This window comes from Orcinus orca, chromosome 15 (genome assembly GCF_937001465.1).
Source record: "Orcinus orca chromosome 15, mOrcOrc1.1, whole genome shotgun sequence".
In the NCBI taxonomy this organism is placed as follows: domain Eukaryota; kingdom Metazoa; phylum Chordata; class Mammalia; order Artiodactyla; family Delphinidae; genus Orcinus; species Orcinus orca.
In genome coordinates this window covers 86,917,496-86,937,453 of record NC_064573.1, presented here as the reverse complement: position 1 = coordinate 86,937,453, position 19,958 = coordinate 86,917,496, and the positions used below count along the sequence as shown (strand labels likewise).

Sequence of the window (19,958 nt, the reverse complement as noted above, 5' to 3'; positions counted from 1 at the left end):
CGCGTTGGCAGCTGGGCGGTGAAGACCTTCTTATTCCTAGGTTTTCCGGGCCATCCCAGAAAAGCCGGGAGGAGGCTGACATTCTGCCTTTGCCCTGGCTCAGGCGGGTCTCAGCAGGTTTTAGGATAAATGGCTCACAGTTGAAATCAGCCTGCAAATGGGATGGAGACAGTTGTCGGGAAGGATAAGGGATGCAGCTGCGCCAACTCAAAATCTCTTCCAAACGTGTGAGTTCTAAGTGCGCTCTATGGTACCAACCGCAAAGTTACCATTTTGTTTCTCTCTGGAAATAGAGCTTACTGCTCAAAATATAAAAGAGCAAAAAGTGTGAAGGCTATCCAGTAGAAGTCGTCGAGTGTCTTCCATAAGACTATACCAAAGACGAGGCACTGAAAGTGAGTACGGTGAGCTTTGGGAAAAAGGATGCGTGCATTTTCTCTTTGGAATGTGGTACGGGAGGGAAGCGACTTGCCTTGGCTCCACTGGATTTTCATACCGGTTTTTTGGTTCGTTTGTTTTAAACACAGATGAGTCTGATGATAACAGCTATTTGGTGTAAGTGTTGTTCGGTCACTAAATATGTCCTGACACTGCTGCATACTCCAGAAACTTGATCTGAAGCACCATCTAATCAAATTTGTTTGTGACCTCTGAACACAGGAGGGTTCGTGGACGTGGCACACATTTATATGTTGGTTTTTAAAGTTCATCCAGTAACGATCACCCTCTTGTCCCTCTCCCTTTCTTTCTTTCTTTTTTTTTTAAACTTCTTTCTTTCTGTGTTTGTTAAGGGGTGGGTGAGTTTAAGAAAGGAGTCATTCTTCTGCTTACACTTTGCACATTTCAGTTTTGTTGATTGTGACCTAGTGCTGGGAATTCCCTTTTAATCTCAACCGAAGAAACAGAAACCAATAGACAGCATTAACCTCTTGACTGAACTTGGCTGGTTGTTGGAAGGTAAAACCTTTGGCTGGGGTTGGAGGCGCATCTGGGGATTACGCACAGGGATTTAGGGCACATAAACACATCTGTGGGTCTGAGGCCTCATGGTCTCCCCCTTCTGTTCTTCAGAAATCAGACCTAGATTGAGCTGGTCGTGGGCCCTCGGGCTGGTGTGCTAGCTCTGTGCTTGGTTTTCTCGGGCTAAACGCTCTTAAATAATATTCTTCATGGAGATGGCTGTGTATATAGAGAAATATTTTGCTGATGGAAACTCAAGGTTCTGAATAAGGGGAAGTCACGTGATTTCATATTCCGACATATTTTTCTGTTTATCAACTACTGACTGTTGATTTCTTGGACCCTGGTTTACGAACCAGAATCTCTTAAAGTTTTAACTCTCCAGGAGATGATATCCACGTCGGTTTTTTTGGGAATCGGTTATATATGTAGAATTAAATTTCACAAATAGCTATGCATCCAGCCACAGTCCACTGCCCACTGAGGTGTTCCTCTGAGTCCTGAGGGCTGCCTTGTCATCGGCAAGCTGTGACACGGAGAAACCTGCTCCTGGGCTACATGATCTAAAGGATCCAAGTCTTTGCAGATTCAGAAAGAAGCACCTTTGAGGCATCTAGATCGGGTGGCTCCACTTCCAAGTCAAAAGATTGGAAAATTTTGGATGTAAAGCCAACGTGTATGTGTTCAGAGTCCATCAATTAGAAAGGTGTTTAAAAAAATCAGTTTTCTAGTTAAGACAAGAGTAAATCGGTAAATATTTCATGAACGTGTGTTTAAGTTGGTAAAGTGGCACACTTTCCGTCTCGTGAAAGGCTGGCATTAATAATGTGCCTGTTGCATACTTAACATGCTCTAATTGGGAATGAGTCTTATCTGTTTATGAAAACAGCTGACAGGGAAACCTGGATCTGGTAATGTCATTAGCCTTTAGTCGGAATTGTCATAATTGGAAAATAAGGAAACTGTGTATCTTTTTTAATGAAGCCCATGTGACAGTCGTTTAGCATGGCTTCCAAGTATTTAGAATTAGCAGGGGCCTGCTCTGTCTGGCCACCTGCTGTAATAACCCTGAAGGATCCAGCCAAGTATCTTTGGGTGCTTTCCTCAGCAAGGGTGACTTGTTTCTAGACTCGGCGGTGACGCTGCTAACGAGGTCCAGAGCTGGGCTAATGTTTTATAGATCAGCTGTCAGGAGGACTTCCCTCACCACTTAAGGATGGCCAGGGTGGAGGGGGGACCAAATTACCTGCCTCCAACAGGACTCCTGCTGCAGACAGTGTTTGACCACCTACTGCCACCTTCCTGTCACTTCTGCGCCTGTGATCTCTGGGTGACTCTGTGGCTACACACAGGGGCTCAGCTTCCATTCTGGGAAACAAGTTTTGTTGTGCAAATGATCCGTAAGGGCAATTTACAAAAACAGCTGGGAGGGTGCACGCGTGTGCATTGACCATCGCACAGAGGAAAACCAGGATGGGGCTGTTTGTCATCTTAGAAGTTCTGTTCTCTCCTGGAGCTCGAGTCTTCCAAAGCAGACCTCCACAAAGGAAGAAAAGCAAAATGCTTTTGTTCTTTAGACATCTAAGGATCCCTTTTAATTTCAGAGAATGTTTTCCTTCCAGTGGACAACAGAAGTATCCCACAGCACTTGTACCCTTTCTTGCATGTTCTCACCACCCCATCTCCTTTCCTTCCCCGACAGAGAGCTAATGTCAGAAGCATCCCAGGTCTCCCATCGCCTGATTACGTGTCCGGAGAATCAAAGGCCTCGAAAGCTCTTTCTTGCTCATCTTTCCCACCTATTTTTTGGTTGCTTCTTCCCACAGGAAGTCAGTTTCAAAGGAGTCTAGTTGTCAGATCTGAATGTGAAGCCAGATATTTGCATAGCATTAGCGTGGTTCCCTGATACTCCAGGAAATGCAGGTGGAAAGGTCCAGAAAAGAGGCCTGGCACTCAGATGCCTGGGTGCTTTTCTCAAAGTCAGAGATATGCTTAGATTGGTTAAATGAATGAATGAATGGGCATATTGTTAATTATTAACCAATACATATACTTTGCTGAAGTCTTTACAGTTTTACATGCTAAATACTCAAGAGTTTGTTAAGAATCTCGTGCCCGGACTGTGGTCAGACCCGAGGCCATCTCCGAATGAGGCATTATTACCAAGTAGATATTCTTGCAAAGATAAAGAGTTGTAAACAAAAGCGAAAGAGAATAAAGTAAGAATATTGGACAAGGGGACAAAGTGGGCCTGGGGTTGGTAAGCCTCAAAAGATATTCTTTGGTGGTTTGGGAATCTCAGTTGTTAGAAATAATATGTGGTGGTTTGAGGTGGTTTAGCCGTGAACTCTATTCACTTGAATGATGTAGCTTTTGAACCTGCCTTGGACCAGGAAAAGATCTCTTCTTATTCTGTTTCAGGTAAACTGTGCCCTGGTGTAGCCAATAATATTCTTAGCTGCAGGCCCTAAATCCCAGCCTGCTAATCTAAGAAAATAAATACATGAAAGGTTAGTTGGATGTATATTTTTGTATATTAATAAGGCACGGGGGCGCTAGCCTTGGCAATGCACAGGGTGGGAGGGGGAAGTTGCCCCTGGGGTAGATGCAATAGCCTTCTTGCCCAGCACCCCTCCCCGGCCCGGCACAACGCATTCCTTCAGAAGTTCCTTCTGTTCTTACTATAATCAAAGGTGCAAAGACTCTTGGGAAGCTCCCAGTGGCTCACCTACCTACTTGCTGTCTGTGCCCGGGGTAGGAGAGGGAGCCGGTATGGCTTCCAGAATGAGAGGTGGGCTCCTGGAGTCATCTTTCACTAAGAGCATATCCTGGGGAGGCAGTGTTTCCCTCCTGAGAAAACTGGGTGCTTTTAAGAAGAGGATGATGTTGGGTATCTCGAAACCCTGCACAGGTCCGTGACATCTGTGCCTGGCACTGCGTCTCCGTTTGTCATCCGGTGGGAATTAAGGGAGTTGCTTCTGGAGCGGAATGGAGTGAGAGGCAGACGGAGAAAGGAGGCCATTCCATCTCTTTTCAATAAAGCTCCTGTTTGAGAATATATTTAGATTTACGAAAAAAGTTGTGAAATCAGTACAGGACAATGCCAAGCGCCTGGTGGCTAGATTCCCCCTGTAATCAACATCTTTCATTAGCATGGTTCATTTGTCACAATCAGTGCACCCATATTATTATTAACTGAAGTCCACGCTCATTCACATCCCCTTAGTCTTTGCCCGATGGCCCCTTTTTTGTTCCAGGCTCCCACCCAGGATATCATGTACGTTTAGTCATCATGTCTCGAACTACGCTTGACTGTGACTAACTTCTCAGACTTGCTTTGTTTCTGTTGTCTTGATAGCTTTGAGACTTCCGGTTCAGACTTTTTGAAGAACGTCCCTCTGTTGGGATTATCTGATGTTTTCCTCGTGATGAGACCCAAGTAATGGGTTTGGGGGTAAAACAGCACAGAGATAAAGTGTTGTTTTTATTCGTCTGCAAACCACAAGAGGTTTAAAATCATCCCCTCTATTCTCTTTCACCTTTCCACTGAAGAAGCATTTATTGAGGAAGTCAGGAAATACACAGATGAGTAAAAAGGAGAGATGAGTCCTGTCTAAGGGACAGGAGCGTGAGACAGTAAGACCTGGCCCTGGGGGAGTGGAGAATATGTAGTGGGTTTTTTTTGGTTTTTTTTTTAATTTGATTTTTGTTTTGTATTGATTGGAGTGTAGTTGGCTTGCGGTGTTGTGTTGGTTTCGGGTGTGCAGTGGGATGGCTCAGTTGTGCATATGCACGTGTCTGTTCTTTCTTGGATTCTTTTCCCATATGGGTTGTTGCAGAATATTGAGTGGAGTTCCCTGTGCTGTACAGTAGGTCCTTGTTGATTATGTAGTGGTTTTATGGGCCAAAAAAAAAGGGATTTCAGGCAAAGAGGACAGCACAGGTAAAGGCACAAAGACATCAGGTGTATCTCTGTGCTCTTTTTTATTCCCCCATCATCTTGAAATAAAAGCCAGTTGGGATTTTCAAGAACAAACAAACAAACGAAAAATGCCATTTTCATTGCATCGTATCAAGAACACGTACTCCCGCCCTGACTTAATCACTGTTGATGTGAAATCTGGTCGCTGGCTGGGGTGGTATTTCTCAGGTTTTTTGTCTGTAAAGTTGCTTTTCTCTGCACTCCCTATACTGTATTTTCCAGAAGGAAGTGGTGATCCACAGCTCACAATTACGGAACTACACTCTGCCTCGTCGTGGGTGGTATATTTACGTAAATTTTTTTGGAATCCTGCGGGTGAAATTTGCTTATTCTCCCTCATGTATTTATTTATTCAATCCTTCATTCATTTCAGTAACGGCTTCTGGATATTGACTTTACAGTTTGGGTTATAATTCAAAAGAGTAGACATTTCTTAGCCGTTAGCTATTGACATTTGGGTCAGATGATATTTTGTTGTGAGGGGCAGTCCGGTCTGTACATAGTAAGATGGTTAGCGATATCCCTGGCCTCAACCCACTGTATACACAACCCCGAATTTTGATACCCCAAGATGGGTCCAGCTGTTTCCCAACGTCCCCTCGGGGATAAAATCGCCCCTGCAAGTGAAAAACTATGATCCTGGTTGTCGGGAAAAAACTCAGCTCTTACGCAGAGGGAGGTTCCCAGTTTAGAATGAAGGTAACACTGGGTAGGGTCCAGCTTTTCTGGAAAATCCCTTAAGTTGTACCTGCCACACGTTTTTACTTCCGCTTGAATGCGTGCTGCAGGAGGGCAGAAACTTCGGTCTGCTCACCGCCCTTTCCTCCTTTCTCATGCACTACCTGGCCCGCCCTGGACACCTGTCAACTACTGGGGGATCGAATGGCTGTCACTGGTGCCATGAGTCCACTCCATGTACCTTCTGTTAAGGGAGGGGCCAGAGAGCAGGTTCTTCTGTGAGACTTGAGGTGAGAGGGTTGGTCTATTTCAAGGCCATGTCATGTATACAAGATGACAAGGGTCGGGTGCAGCCGTATTAGGGTACTTGTGCTGTAAGAGGGACCCGGAGCTGAGATGAGCTGAGGCCACTGCTTCCAGTGGTGACTGGTCCTAAGATCCTCTGGCCCCAGCACTGGTCTGGGGTGAAGCCTTGGTGTTAGTATTTTGTTTCGTAACAAAAATACCCATGAAGCTAAATGCCTGCACATGAGTTTCTTTAAGTAATTCATCAGTCTGTTATTACAGTTCATATACCTTAAGGTAACGGAAATCTAAAGCTATACTGTGAACAGATTTAAAAAAATGGTTCTTCAGTCTTTTTCATGATCTCTTTTATTATTGTTGTTTTTAATTGATGTATAGTTGATTTACAGTATTGTGTCTGGTGTTAGTTTTTTTAAAAAGGTGTCCAAGAGATTCGGACATGCAGCTGGAGTTGGGTCCGTGTCATCCTTCTTGCTATCCTGGGCTATGCTTATTGAGTAGAATGGTCAAGTTAGAAATTTAACTATTTAAACCGCCTTCTCTCTCTGTCTCTCTCTCTCTCTCTCTCAGTCCCCTGTGCCCCCCACCCTGTATAATTGAGTCACACATAACTGCATGTATGTGCAAACTCCACTGTGTAACGATACACACAGCCTTTCTGTACACAACTTCACGGGCTTCACGCATTTCAGGATGTTAATGCATAGTGGCCTCCAGCTCAAGAATCCCTCCATTACTGACAGCTATGGTTCCTTTCTAGCGATACTTTTTTTGACCAAGGTTGACGGCTCTGATCCTCTTGCGGGAAAAGAAGAGAGGAGGAAGGTACCAACGGTGGCACCAGCTGTGCTCCCAGATTGGTACTGGGAAAGTTGCCTGAGGTTTCACTGAATCTCTTTCCCATGTTCTAGTGGGAGGCTTGTCTCATGAGCAAGAGAACTTGACTTTGGCCAACTTGGCAGGGCTGGGAGTTCTAGAAGATAATGGAAGGATTTCCTTCTTTTTTATGGCTGGATAATATTCCATTGTGTAGAGACATCACATTTTCTTTATCCATTCATCCACTGTGGACACTCAGGTTGTTTCCGTGTCTTGACTATCACGAATGATGCTGCAGTGAACAGGGGAGCATCTCTTTGACGCAGTGATTTCTAATTTCTCTGCAACAACATGGATGAACCTCAAGGGCATGGTGTTCAGTGAGGTCAGTCAGAGAAAGGCAGATTCTGTATACGATCGCTTATATGCGGAGCCTAACAAAAGCTCGCAGATGCAGAGACTAGGTGGATGGCTGCCAGAGGCTTGAGGGGAGGGGGAAAAGGGAAGATGTTGATCCAAGGGTACCAACTTGCAGTTTTAAGATGAAGAGGTTCTGGGGATCGAAGTCTGGCCACCAAAGCTCTCTGGGATCTTCTTTGGCTATACCAGCTTCTGCTCATCGCTGTTTATACTCTGTAACCTTGAGCTGACCTTCATCTCTGTGTAAGGACCTTATCACATCCCCTGCATGGTAGACCCGCCTGACAGTCTCCTTTTCAACCAGACTGAAAGCCGCTGGAGGGAAAGGGCTGGGTTCACTAGTGTATCACGGCGGTACCCGGCTGATTGCTCCGACGGCTGGTGTGAATGTGGGTCTGCAGATCTGGGTGAGCAAAGGTAGATACGTGTTGGGTGAGAGCACTCAGCCATTTGAGAGTGTTACGGCCTCTCCCTGCCCCCAGTCACGTTTCTGTGTTCTGGGGTGGAAAGGAGCGGGGAGATGGTAGAGGTTTCTACAAGGCCAGGTGGGGAGGAGTTGGGGATGGGTTTCGTCTGTAGTGTCATCTGTTCATTCACTGGTATCCATGGAGAGTCCATTTCCAAGGTGGTCTTTGGTTGGCTGGCCACAGAGGCTGTTGAGGGAATGTCTTCATATCCTTCTCCCGGCACCTTCAGATGTGATTTCTCTGTACCTCTTCTGGGTTACTCGTGGGAACACAGGTGTGATGTGCTGGGTCCAGGAAGTTTGGGGAGATAGCTGAATATAAGAATAATGATAATAATAATAGGCAGCAGTTAAGTATCTATTTGTGTCTGGCACTGTTCTCAGTGCTTAAAATATTTTTCACACATTGAATCCTCAGAACAACGCCACGAAGTAGGTGCTTTTATCACCTGTGTTTTCCAGAACTGGGCACAGAAACACAAGAGGTGAATAACTTGACAGACGCCCTAGAGCTCATAACACATTTACTTGGAGGTCCGGAGAACTCGCCCTCGCTGACCTATATCCCAGAAACCACGTTTTGGAAAATCCCTCTTCATCAATGCGAGGCGGGAAGGTAGACACCGATACTCCTAAATGTCATTCTTTTTAAAAGCACTTAAGAGAATGAATTACCTGAAACATTTCCCTCATTGAGGAGACGTTTCTTGAGTGTGAAGCTTGGTGCCGGGGATGTAACAGCAAATACGAGACACGGACCCAGCCCTGTACTGAGTAGTCGGTGCTGTGGGAGAGACTGGGGGGGGTCTGTTTGGCGGTTAAGATGCCAACTTAAGACAGTGTTTTGGAGCATAGACAGTTGAAGGTGTGTCCACCGTCATGAGCATCTGTCAGGCTTACCAGTCACCGCAGCGTAAAGAGCTCCAAAGGATGCCAGGGGATTATTGTGGGCCCTTCCGGGCACTTCAGACGCTGATAATTATCACGAGGAATGGAAATTTCAGATCCAGGGGGCACACCTCTTGGAGACCACATGGGTTTACGAGGAAGAGCACAGGGCGTGGAGCCAGGACCACGGGCACCCATCTTGGCATCCTCACTGCCTGCGCACCCTGGGGAAGGTCATCGAAGATCACTGAGCCTCAGTCTCTGGGCTCTTAGCTTTCCGGGTGTTGATGGTGTAAACGAAAGACGACAGTGAGCCGGTTGCGTGGCCTCAGATCAGGCATTTAGGAAATAACCAGTCACCCAAGGGACGCATCAGGTATCAGCTGAAATGCAGACAGATGACCTCAGGTCACTTCACGCTGAGCAGTGTCCATTCATTCTGAAAGAGGGCCGTGTTAACACAAGGTGCAGGCCGCCTCCGACGTAAACGGTGAAGAAGAAACAGACGAAGGAGCACGTTCAAAGCTGCTGAAGAGGCATTTCCCTGGATCACTTAGGAAAGAGACTGACTCAGCACCTGCTGGTAGGAGACAGGAGAGCGGACCCAGGTGTCAGAATTCTGTCTCCTGAATTCTGAAGGTATGCAAGTAAATTGATTTTTAAAAATCCAGAAGAAATCCTTCCGGCATCAACACACAAACAAAGGCCTGGGGAAGGCATCAGCTCAAGAGTAAGACAGAGATCAGCTGAGTGATGTAGGTGCAAAAATTAACGTGGTGCATCTGACCACAAGTGTGCAGTTTCTCCTCCTTCAGAGCCTCTGTGAAAGAGAGATGACACCTGAACGTGGCTTATATACTTGGATTCTCTTCCCCGCCTCTTGCCCCTTGAACCTGGTGTATTGCTTTCCAAGTAGAATATAGCAGAAGTGAGGATCTGGAACTTCTGAGGCTAGACACTCTAAGAAGCTGTGACTTGCCACCCAGGTCTCCGGGAACACTTGCTTTTAGAGCCCAGAGCCGCCTGTAAGAAGTCCAGCTCGTCTTCTGGGAGATCCCATGAGAAGCTCTGAAGCTCCACGGAGAGAGGGGGGACCTGGTGATCCCCATCTTCTAGCCATTCCTGTCCAGGCCCCAGACACGTGCGTGAAGCTGTCTTGGCCGCTGTAGGTCAGCTAGCTGACAACTTAGTACTACCAGGGGACCGCACCAATTCCGGGTGGAGCAGACACATCTCACAGCTGAGCCCTGTGCAGATTCCTGGTACATAAAAAGTGATGTCTAACAAAATGGTGGTGTTCCAAAGCACTAAGTTTTAGGGTAGTTTGTTAGCTGCAGTAGTAAGTAATTAGCAATCAGAGAGAATTTCGCCAGTAAGCTCTACTTGCGAAAGGACAGAGGTGATGCCCTGTGGCTGCTTGCTCTGTAGTTTACAGCTCACCCTTCTGCTCTGCTGTGACTCTCAGAAGGTCCACCTCTGTAACCTGCATTTCCCAGATGCCCTACACTACCCAGATCTGGCTTCTGATGGCTTCGCCCAGTGGGACCCAGTGGCAGGAATCCTGTGGCCGGGAAGATGGGAGAGGTCGGCATAGTTTTCTGTCTTGCTCCCCGGTCCCTGCTCAGGCCAGAAAGCTCGTTCCTCTGTGGTTGCAGCTCCCGCCAGGCAGCCTGTGCCACGGCTCCAAATCCTACAGGGAGACTTTGCCAATGGCCTCTTACGATGCCCCCTCCTTGCTTTGTCCTTCTGACCCGAGGAGAAAAGACTTCTGCAGTTATTGATATCAGGGCTGCATCACCATCTAGTTGTTCTGCCAGCAATTTCAGCCCCTCTGTAACTAGTCCTCTGTATTAAAGCCCTTCTGGTCAGTTATCTGCCGTGGTTTCTGTTCCCTGACTTGACCCTGTGGGTGTAGCTGTTTGAAAAGATAATTTTTATGAAAGCAGAGTATCTTTTCCCATCAACTCCGTATTGTACCAGAAGCAGAGACGATCATGAACGTTTGTCAGTTGTGTCAACCCCAGCTGGGAGCAAAGGCAGAAGGGTCGTAAGCAATGCAGAAATGAATTTGCCCAAACAGAAAACATCATAAATATGATAACAACTTTGGAAAGAGCCAGAGGCAGAAGAAAGAGAACACAGAGAGGCAAGATAATAGTTTTTCCTCTTCAGGCTGTGAGCTCCTTATGCAAATGTGAAAACTCAGCGTTCGCATTTCTTTTCTGTTCTCATTTTGGGCAGTGGAAGGACTGTTGATGACAAAAGAGATCATCCAGGGCTGCTTGTCTTTATCAAAAGCAAGGATCCCAGACCCGGAGGTGAATCGGACATGTAATCTGAAGCCCGGGGTTATTCCGAGCAGATGGAAGAAATACAAGACTGACCCTCTCTCCCTTTCCGTTTTCCCATCTCAACACACAAAGCGTTGAGTGGACGCAGGCACAGAGCATCTGAAAAACTGCATAAAGGGGGAACAGGTCCTCATTCCATCCATCAGAGCCCTGCCTGAACTCTCCTCCTCTCTCCGTGACCCCAGGCTGTTGAAAACCCAGGTGTTGGTGTATATTTTGTAAGATAATGCGTGTTGAGTAAAACTCATCCATGTTCTGTCCACACAAATAGAAGGCCTGGGTGTGGATCAGAGTTCTCCAAGTTGGGCATGAATCAGATTACAAGAGAAATGGCAGTCCATCTATGTAAACAGATTGCAGAAGGGAAGGGAAGAAGGAAGGAAGGAAGGAAGGGAAGGAGGAAGGAAGGGAAGGAGGGAGGGAGGGAGGGAGGGAGGGAGGAAGGAAATACAACGATATAAGAGAGAGGAAGAATTTATTTGGGAAGAAGCATAAACCAAAAGTAATTCTTGGGCTTCCCTGGTGGCGCAGTGGTTGAGAGTCCGCCTGCTGATGCAGGGGACGCGGGTTCGTGCCCCGGTCCGGGAGGATCCCACATGCTGCGGAGCGGCTGGGCCCGTGAGCCATGGCCGCTGAGCCTGCGCGTCCGGAGCCTGTGCTCCGCAGTAGGAGAGGCCACAACAGTGAGAGGCCCGCGTACTGCAAAAACAAAAACAAACAAACAAAAGTAATTCTTTTCTGTGAGTTTTAAATGGGTCGAAAAATTTTTTAAAAGAACATGAACTTAATAAATGAAGAGTTAAACTATAAAAAGGAAATAATGACAAAGATAATAAGGTAGACCAGAGAGCTAATACAGGAATTGAAGCTCCAAACTGTGCAAAATAGAAATTAAAAACAAGGAACAGAATAGACATAGTTGAAAGAGGAATTACTGGCATATATAGAAAAGATGGAGATAATCTTGGTGAGTGCTGGGGAAATGCAAAGATTAAAAAAATTGGGTGGCTTCCCTGGTGGTTCAGTGGTTAAGAACCCATGTGCCAACGCAGGGGACATGGGTTCGAGCCCTGGTCCAGGAAGATCCCACATGCTGCAGAACAACTAAGTCCATGTGCCACAACTACTGAGCCTGCGCTCTAGAGCCTGCGAGCCACAACTATTGAAGCCCGCGTGCCTAGAGCCTGTGCTCCGCAGCAAGAGAAGCCACTGCAATGAGAAGCCCGCGCACCGCAATGAAGAGTAGCCCCTGCTTGTCGCAACTAGAGAAAGCCCGCGTGCAGCAAACGAAGACCCAACGCAGCCAAAAATAAATAAATAAATTTATATAAAAGAAAGAATTTGGAAGAAAAGAAGAAAGTTAATCCAATATAAGGATGATTAATGTCCTAGAGCTAAGAATTCCACAAAATGAACCAAAAAAATTTATTCAGAAATACATTTTTTCCTAAAACTAAGGAATAGTTAAATCTGTAGATCTGAGGTATTCTGTGTTACAGAAAAAAATGAGTAACGAAAATCAATGCCGAGACATATCCTAATTATGAAATTTCAGTCATATTGCTAATTAGCTAATCATTCAGGTAGAACAATTATTCACAAAAAACTGAAGAAATAGGATATGCCATGTTCAGAGATAGAAGGGTGTACAGTTCCCCCCATATTAATCTGTAGAGTCAATGCAATTCCAATCCAATGCAAATCAACTTCTTGACAAGTTGATTTTTTTTTTTTTTTTTTTTTTGCGATATGCGGGCCTCTCACTGTTGTGGCCTCTCCCGCTGCGGAGCACAGGCTCCGGACACACAGGCTCAGCGGCCACAGCTCATGGGCCCAGCCGCTCCGCAGCATGTGGGATCTTCCCGGACCGGGGCACGAACCCGTGTCCCCTGCATCGGCAGGCAGACTCTCAACCACTGCACCACCAGGGAAGCCCCGACAAGTTGAGTTTTAAATTTATATGAAGATAAAACGGTCAAGAATAGGTGGAACACTAAAGAGAAGAAAAATATAGATGGGTTATTTGAAAGTCATAGATATTCAAACAGTGTGATAGCGGAACACAATAGGTATATAGAATAATGAACAGAAAAAGGAAATTTTGTGTAAGGGAACTATAATTGCAGATCAGTGAGAAGGGATGTATTTTTCAGAAATGGCACTGAGACATTGATTATCCAAATGAGAAAAAAAGGAATCAGATCTCTTAGACATCAATTTCAGCTCAATTTGATATTCAAAGGAGAAAAAGAAATCAGTGCAGAAGAACATACTAAAGGATATCTTTACAAGCTCTGGAGGAAAGGGTTTCTTTAAACAAGACACCAAAACACTGACCACAAAGGAAAAATGAATACAGTTGACTATATTTTAAAAGAAGTACTTTTTTATATCAAAAACCATAATTTGGGGGAAGGTATTTATAACACATCAAGACCAACAAAGATTTAGGATGCAGGATATATAAAGAATATGCCTGTAATTCATTAAGAAAAATAACCAGAAAGAAAAATGGGCAAAAAATATGAGCAGGGCTCCCCTGGTGGTGCAGCGGTTGAGAGTCCGCCTGCCGACGCAGGGGACGTGGGTTCGTGCCCCGGTCCGGGAAGATCCCACATGCCGCAGAGCGGCTGGGCCCGTGAGCCATGGCCACTGAGCCTGTGCGTCTGGAGCCTGTGCACCGCAACGGGAGAGGCCACAGCAGTGAGAGGCCCGCGGACTGCAAAAAAACAAACAAACAAACCATATATATATATATATATATATATATATATATATATATATATATATGAACAGACATTTCACAGAAGAAAAAACACAAAGTAAGTAGCCAATAAATAGAAAAGATACGCCGTCTCATTAGAAATCAGAGAAGAACAAATTAAAACTACTATACATTTCAATTTCATATCCACCAGGTTGCCAGAAGTCAGGCAGCCTGATAATAGCACAAGTTGTACAGAATGTGGAACGAAGGAAACCTTCATTTATTCCTGGTGGGCAGAGTTGGTGCCGCCTTTTTAGGAAATACACCCAGCAATGTCGAAGATACACGTACACTATGACCCGAAATTTCCACTTCTAAAGTCTAGAATCTAGAGAAACTCTTGTATTTGTTTACCAGAAGGCATACATAAATATTCATAGCAGTGCTGTTTTAATAGCAAAGAACTGGAAATGTCCCAAATGACCGTTGAGAGGATAATGGATAAATAAATGTTGACATATTCCCACAATGGAATCCTATACATACATGAAAATGATTCAATTACATCCCTGTAGGTAATCTCTGATATAAAATATTTAATTGAAAGATTCAGAAAAATACATTTATGCAAAGATTAAAAATTAGTCATACATTAACAACAAAGTATTCACGGATGATGGATATATACATTCATTTAGGTAAAACTATAAAAAATGACAAGGAGATGAACACAGAATTTAGAATAATAGGTCTCAGTGGGGAGAATGAGGATATTAATGGGGAGAAACATGCAGGGGGCTTCAAAGATACTGGGTATATTCTAGTTCGTAACCTGGGCGCTAGTACAAGAGTGTTTACTGTTGTGTTTTGAACTGTTCATTTGTGATATATATTCTTTTCTTTATACTACATATATCTAATTTCAGTTAATACTTTATATATACTTATGTACGTGTGTGTGTGTATGTGAGTGATACGTGCCAGATTTCAAAATGCTTTGTAAGGAAAAAGTGAGTCACTTGTCATTTACCAGGGGAAGAAATTCAGACTGCTTGTAGACTTTTCCGCAGTAACGTTCCACGCTGTTAATGCAGAAGATAATAGAGCAATGTCTGCAGATCACTGAAGTGCTCATTAAAGGGATAGTGGTTATTTTACATTACCATGATACTATTCACAGAAAACTATATAGCTTTTGTGATATGAAAGTTTTCCAAAACATTAGGTGAGAAAAGTGAGGGCAAAAGAAGGGATAGTGAAGATGGATAGAAAGGCAGATAGATAGATGATGACGATGATGAAGATAGGTAGATAGATAGATAGATGATAGGTAGATAGATAGATAGATGATAGATAGATAGATAGAGAGGATGGATGGATGGATGGATGGATGGATGGATGGATGGATGGATGGTTGGCTGGATGGAAGGATGGATAGGTAGGTAGGTAGATACACAGATACAAAGATATATGGATAAGTGGTTACCTGGATGGGTGGATGGGTGGATGACTGACGGCTATCGATACATAGATACATAGGTATTGGTAGGTCTTCCTTAACTATTGCATCTCAAGCAGGGTCCCTCCCTTCCCGCCATCATCTTGCTTTAATATGTTCTTTACTAGAACTTACCACTGCCTGGAATTCAGCTGTTTGGGTCATTGTGCTTTGCCTGTTGGGTCTCCTCCCTCTGTGAGCTCCACGTGAGCAGATCTCTTTCCTTTCTCGCGCACGCTCAAAACCCCAGTGCAGTGTCTGACACGTAGTCGATCCCCATATGTCTGTGGGGATCGAGTGCTTTGATTAATATAAAGCCAAAGACCATGATGAATTTAAAAGCGCTAAAAGATTCTCTGTGTGTTGGTAGAGCCCAGCTTTGCTGATGTGGAAACGGGACGACCTTTTGCCTCTGGTCCTGCATCTCAGACTCTGTGGTTAAGTTTTTCCCAGCTCTTATCCTAAGGCAGGGTTTCTCAACCCCAGCACCACTGACTGGACTGGATACTTCTTTGCCGTGTCTCTGTGTGGGGAGTGAGGAGGGGGGCAGTGCTCTAAGACTTGTAGGATTTCGAGGGGCATCCCTGGCCTCTACCAACTGGTAGCCCTCCTCCTCCTTCAGTTGTTACCTGTAGATGTCTCCAGCCATTGCCTCCTCCTTCAGTTGTGATCTGCAGATGTCTCCAGCCATTGCCAGATGTCTCCTCAGGGACCAGATCGTCCTTGGTTGAGGCCATTATTATTATCCTAAGGAAACTTTTCCTTCTTGTTTATCATGGAATGGCATATTAGTTGAATTCCAGACCGCCTGTCTCACCTACACAGTAATCTTCAAAGAAGTTTATAGCCATCCTCTCACTGATTCTTTGACTCGTCAGGATTTACATGCTTCTACCATGATCACCTGGTGTTTTCTAGGCATTTCTCGTTATTTACTGGTAGACAGTCTCATTTGGCTCTGAAGAGGAGTATATTACCACTTTCTAGATACTGTTGAAAGAAAACAAAAGAAGCAGAGGAAACTGTTTGTTGAGGGCCAAAACTTCCATGCTAAAAGCAACCAGAATATAAGAGAGTGATAGTGATTGTGGTATCATAAGGTCCAGCACCACCTTCTATGTGGAAAATTCCCCCAGAATGGATGGGGTTTAGAATTACAATGTAAAATAAATGTGGAGTTAAGACTTCAGTCTGGGAGTATCTTTTAAACCAAGAACTAATCAAACGAGAATCGCTGTGCTACTAGAGACATGATTTGTTGGGAAAAGATGTCTGAAAATCGGGTTGCTTTGGTGAAACTGAATACACGTTCTCAGAAGATAAAGTTTCTGACATTCTCTACCTAAGTAAAATCAAAGTGCATGAAAAGCCGCCTTTTCTTAAGGCGGATCTATCCATTTTCTTCGCCAGAAGGGACAACCCATGGCCGGGCTGCCTGGATTGCCAACATGCTGCTCAGAAAATGTGTCCTTTCCAAAGCTGATTTCAATCCTTGATGCCTTCAAAATTGGCACCTGATGCCCTTTTCCATTGGTTTGAGGAAGATTTATTTTAATTCTGCTTTTCAGACTCTTGACTGTATTAACAGCAAAGGAAACTCAGGGGGGCTTATCTTTCAGACAAGTACAAATGGAGAGGATCTCGGATGCACGGATTTGAGGCTTCCCCTGTCATCTGCTGTCTGCTGGCAGGAGTTTTCTCTGTGCTGGGCTGATCGGGTGACGGTACTCAGGCCTAAAATTAGGTCTTTTCTCCTTCCAGACCTGTGTCACCTTGGAAAAGGGGCAAAATCCATTGTTTACAGTAGGTTCCCTCATTTTAGGTAAGTTTCATCTTAGGGAAGGAACTGGCCTATTTCTGCTCTGTTGAGCCTTTGAATCAGAAACTTAAGGAATTCTCAGATTGGAAAAGAGTAAAGGTTTGATATTGGTTTTTGCGGGAGAAATAGGACATTGCCTCTTGGCATCGTCAGAGGCTGGGAACAGAGTTAGAAGCTGTCAGGTGTTTACTCCCTGCCTCTTGCAGGGATACCAGCATAATTCCAATACCAGGTGGCCTGGACTGAATGAGTCCAGGCTTTTTCTCGGTCCAGGGTCTTTGGTTTCTTTAAATTTTTTTTTAAAGAGATACTAATTTATTTTTTATTTTGTGCCCGCACTGCACGGCTTGTGGGATCTTAGTTCCCCGACCAGGGGTCAAGCCCGTGCCCCCTGCAGTGGAAGCTCAGAGTCCTGACCACTGGACGGCCAGGGAAGTCCCATCTTTAGATCCCTTTTAAGCAGCAGTGCTTATATACGACCAGAGGAAACAGACATTATTTTTTTCAAAATTTAAAACCGTTTTATTCTTGAAATTTCCAAACATGTATGAAAGTAGAAAGCATGAAATAATGAACCTCCATGAACCAGTTGCCCAGATCCATCAGTTACCAACTTTCACCACTTTTGTGTCATTTTTCCCTCTCACCAACATTTCTTAAGAATCAGCTTTTAAAAGACAGTATGCTAAGTGAAAGAAACCAGCCACAAAAGGCCGTCTATTGTGCGCTTCCATTGCTGTGGTATTCTGGAAAAGGCAAAGTGTGGGGATGGAAAATTGGTCAGTGGTTGCTAGGGATTGAGAGGAGAGATGTCTTGACTACAAAAGGAAACACAAGGGAGGTTTGGAGGGTGAGGAAACTTCTGTATCTTGATTGTGTGGGTGGTTACCTGAATCAATACAGGTCTGAAAACTCATAGAAAACAGACAGCAAAATATTTATACATATATACAGACATACAGATATACATGCATGTAGATTGCATGATCCCATGGCTCTATCAGATTGTCAGAACTCGACAAACATGTCAAATGGATGAATTTAATTGTATGAAACTATCAATCTTTAACTCCATATTTCTTGCTGCTGTCAGCCTCAACCCAGATGGTCTCCTTTTGTTTCTTCTCAAGTATACAGGCTCTGGTGAGCTTTGGTTACCTAAATCATGGTCTTTCTCATTGTGTTAGTTAGAGTAGGTATCTGCAGATGCTGTAACAAGCCAGCTACTACATCTCAGATACATGTGTGTATCTTGCCCACACAGAGTTCAGTGTTCATTACGGAGCTTCCATGGAGGATGTGGGGACTGAGGCTCCCCTGAGGCTCTGCCATCCTATAGGACTTGAAGTCCTTCACTTCCAGCCAGTAGGTAGGAAGTGAGTGTGGAGGGTCATGTAGGGAGTTTGGACCATCCTGGAAATGGACACCATTTTGCCCAGATGCTGTTGGCCAGATGCTACTGGTCACGTGGTTAGCATGACTCAAAGGCCATGGAAACATGAGACCTGGCCATGTGCTCAGATGATGCTGGGTTGGTCCATGGCCGTCTCTCTCACATCCCTCATGATTTTATTCTTGGTCTTCAAAGGTAGGTAACACGGTACTTTCCCCTTAATCCCTGTCTACCTCTTTTGCATTTTCCCCCCATTATCATGTCATTACTGTGAGGTAGGAATTCTATCACTAGAGCAACCTGGAGTTGGGAAGTACATCCTGACATTAAAAATGCGTTACATTTCCTTTTACTTTAACCCTTCATCTTCTGTGGTCTGATCCCCACTGTTCTGTTGTCTACTCTTAGGCTCGTGATTTAGAGGAATGCAAGCCATGCAGCGCTGTTGTGTTGCTACCTTGCTTTTCCATCTCTTTTCTTCCAGGTCAGATGAGCTACGGTCTCTCCTAAATTTACGAATGAACTCTTTGTATTTGTTTCAGTAGTTAAGGGTGCCTATCCCCTTACCCTACACCAGTGGACTGCCCTTCTGATCCATCCGTACCTCCACTCAGAATTTGGTCTTTGTTTCCTTGGGGATTTCCTCTCCCCCGTGACCTTTACCCAGTTATTCCTGTGATCACGCTTGGTTCCCCAGCCTTGCTCCAGATTGTTTAAACACTTCAGCCCCACTATTGTATCTTTTCCATATAGCCTTTCCTTACGACTTCAGCCAGCTCTGTTTTCTCACTTTCTTACACTCCCATTGGTATTTATCAATATGCTACATTCTTTAATTAACTTAAACAGCTGGTCTTGTGATTTCTGACAGTGATGGTAAAGCCTTCCCTGGCCAGGGTCCTAGACATATTTGCTGCTTCTTATCCAAGAATGCACTCACCTTAATTTATGGGGTGCATTTTTTGTCATGGAAACTTTTTTTTAAATTGAAGAGTAGTTGACTTACAATGTTATGTTAGTTTCAGGTGTACAGCAAAGTGATTCAGTATATACATATATATAATTTTCTTTTCCATTATGGTTTATTACAGAATTTTGAATATAGTGGAAACTCATTCTCGATTTGACATTGGAAACCTATTGGAAACAACTGTTTCACCAGGGATTGGAGCACATCTATCGCACAAATTGTGATCCACCACTGATCTTAAGTTGCTTGTGTTCCCCCCAAAGTAATATAAGTTCCTGAATATGAAAAGTGTTTCCCTCCTGGCTTCTTTCCTCTGACTGTCAGTGTTTACTCTTCTTTTGCCTCTGCTTGGGATATTCTGAAACAATAGCTTTTATATATTATCTCAATGTTTTCCTTGTTTTCGTTTCCTCTCTCTTTTGCCAAAAGAAATTTTTAGCACCTCCTCACTCCAATGAGAAGGAAACATCAGAAATAGTTCCAAGATTTTTTAACAAAAGCTTCCAAATTCCTTTTTTTTTTTCTTTTTGCTTTGGCAAATGAGGAAGAAATATGGTACAGACTCCCGCCAAATGTCAACACGTGTGTCTTCCAAATATTCCCGGAGCTCTCGGCTTCCCCCCGGCTCAAACCCCAGTTCAGATTTTTGGCGGCGCCCCGGGGAGGATTTCTGAGCTATTGTTTCCATAGTGCCTAAGAGA

The 19,958-nt window shown here is 44.5% G+C and overlaps 1 protein-coding gene across 2 annotated transcripts in view; it reads left to right on the top strand.

Moving 5' to 3' along the window:
• TMEM132D (transmembrane protein 132D) overlaps nt 1–19,958 on the top strand; it is a 638,604-nt gene that overhangs the window by 174,635 nt on the left and 444,011 nt on the right. The gene's annotated exons all lie outside the window — the stretch shown is intronic.